Genomic DNA, 2,501 nt, shown 5'->3' with positions numbered 1-2,501 from the left:
AAAAAAAAAAAAAAAGATGTCTTTTTACAAATGATAGTTTTCAAATATTAATTAATGGTATTTTAATTTTTTAAGTGAACTTTATTTGGCATTTATTTTTTGTTAAGATTTCCTTCTTTTAATGTTTTGTATTATCAAATGTTGACATCAAGTAGAGATCATTCTTACAGATTGTTGAAATATTGTCATAAAATACTGATCTTTAATAATAATAAACCATGCATTATTATATTTTAAACTGAAAACTTCTGTGATAACCCTATTACTAAAAATGATTCACTGTTTATTATTATGTATTAAAAGAAAGCAAACCAGTTGCCATGGAGTTGATTCTGACTCATGGTGATCCCATGTGTGCAGAGTAGAACTCTTCTCCACACGGGTTTTGAAGTTGTGACCAATCAGAAGTAGATCACTGGGACTTTCTTCTGAGGTGACTCTGGGCATATTTGAATTGTCATCCATTTGGTTAGTTGCTGAGTACTTAACTGTTTGTGGCTCCTAGGAGCTCCTGTTTATTGTAGCAATCACTCCTTATTATTTTTAAAACACAAAGTGTTATGAAAAATACAGAATAACTTAAAATTTGGGATTCTCAAGAATTCCCAAAAATTCTGATTTTTCGTTCCTGAATCCTGAAGTTTAATATCTGTTGGGAATTGAGAAGCACCATCCCATGAGGATGATGGCACCTGTACCTGCATGGCCCTTCCCCTTCTACTGCTGGCCCTGATTCAAATCAACCATCACAAACGTATTATCAGAAAAACAGATAGGTGAAGGGTTGATTGAATAAGAGCATGACTTTCAATTTGCTGCTCTTATCATACAGCATTGTGCTGAGAGAGGAATTTAGGATAGGATAAATTCCTGAGGTCTAACTTTAACTGGTTTCAGCTTTACTAACTTTCATATAGCTAACATGTGCTCATTTCAATTTCTTCCTGAACTTTACAACTCCATCTTGGGTATTCTGGAATGAAACTTGGGCTAAAGGGATGGGTAAAGGGACATCTTCTTTGGCTCCTCCCTGCTTCCCATTTCTGCACCGTTCTCACATCTGTGTGCTTCTGGTTCCTATTCTGTGGCACCTCAGACTAGCTGGTGTTTTATTGTGTTTTGATCTTTTACAAACATAATCCAGAACTTCTGGATTCATTATAACACTTTTCTTGAGCAGCTACCTGATAGAAATAATGACAGCTGATACAGGGGCAAAGGTATTAATGCTGTTAATAGCTTAATGTGGTACCACTGAGAGAGATACTAGCTCTCCAGTTAGGCATCTGGAAGAATGTATATGTTGTTTTTTTCTCTTTGATAAAGGGGGTATGTGGCAGGAACAGTTGGTTGCCTACATAAGAGCCATTCCACCTTCTTTTTAATATTGGAAACCAGATTTAATTCAAGTACTGTGGAAAGGGGGTGCTTCATGGACCTTTCCTTCTAGAGATGAAAAATGGTGATCTGGTAAAGCCAGTCGGGGTAATTGTATTTCATCTAGGACTGACTAGACATGATATGACACTACTGCAAATATTGAGATGTAGGAGCAAGTTTACTAGGAGGTTTCTGAGGCAATTTATTCAGTCCTAGAAAATGGAGAGAGACTTTTTCTGCCCATCTGATTTAAGTTAAATGATGAGAAACCTGAAGCTGTCTGTTGCATCCATTTTGTGACCATGAGTAAGCTGCTAGAATGCAGAGAACGCAGAACAGAAATGTGGAAAACACTTGGCTTGGATATAACCTCTTTGTATGACTGAATTGACAGCTCAGGAGCCGTTTCATCTCCATTTTGAGTCTTCTTTGTATATGAATTGATGTTGAGCAACTTTTACTCATGTGTGGTACAATTTGCAGTGGAAAGTACCTCAAATACAGAAAGCATTTGCTCTCTCAAGTTTTAAGGTAAAATGTGGGAGGATTTTTGAATAGTTAAAAACCATAAATTGAAGCCATTTATCTTTAATGTACACATGCAAAGTGTAACTGGTACAATTTCATCCCCTGTGACTGGCTAGGCAGGAAGAAATTGGGGGGCAGAAACTTTTACTAGTGTCTCTTAATTCACTGCTATTGCTAGCCTATAGGCTGACTCAACCCTCATTGGAAGCAGTGTGGTGTAGGAAGATGGACCTTGTATTGATTGCCAGATGTTTTAGTTACGTAGGGCTGCCATAACAGAAACAACACAAGGGGATAGCTTTAAAGAACAGAGATTTATTTTCTCACATTTCAGGAAGCCAGACATCTGAAGTCAGAGCATTGCTCTAGGAGAAATCCTTTCTTGTCAATTTCCAGCACTTCTTGGGTTGTTGTTGCATATTTCTCTGCCATCTGTCTTCCTCTTCTCCCTTTGTGTGTCTCTATGTTTATTCTATTCATAAGGTTTTCCCTTATGAATTTGATTGTGTGGATCATGACAAATTATGGATAACATTGAGAAGAATGGGAATTCCCGAGCACTTGATTGTACTCATGAGGAATCTGTACCTTGA

The sequence above is a fragment of the Orycteropus afer genome, unplaced genomic scaffold, assembly GCF_000298275.1.
Source record: "Orycteropus afer afer isolate SDZICR_OR568_19922 unplaced genomic scaffold, OryAfe1.0 scaffold00289, whole genome shotgun sequence".
Lineage (NCBI taxonomy): Eukaryota > Metazoa > Chordata > Mammalia > Tubulidentata > Orycteropodidae > Orycteropus > Orycteropus afer.
This window is presented reverse-complemented; position numbering follows the sequence as displayed.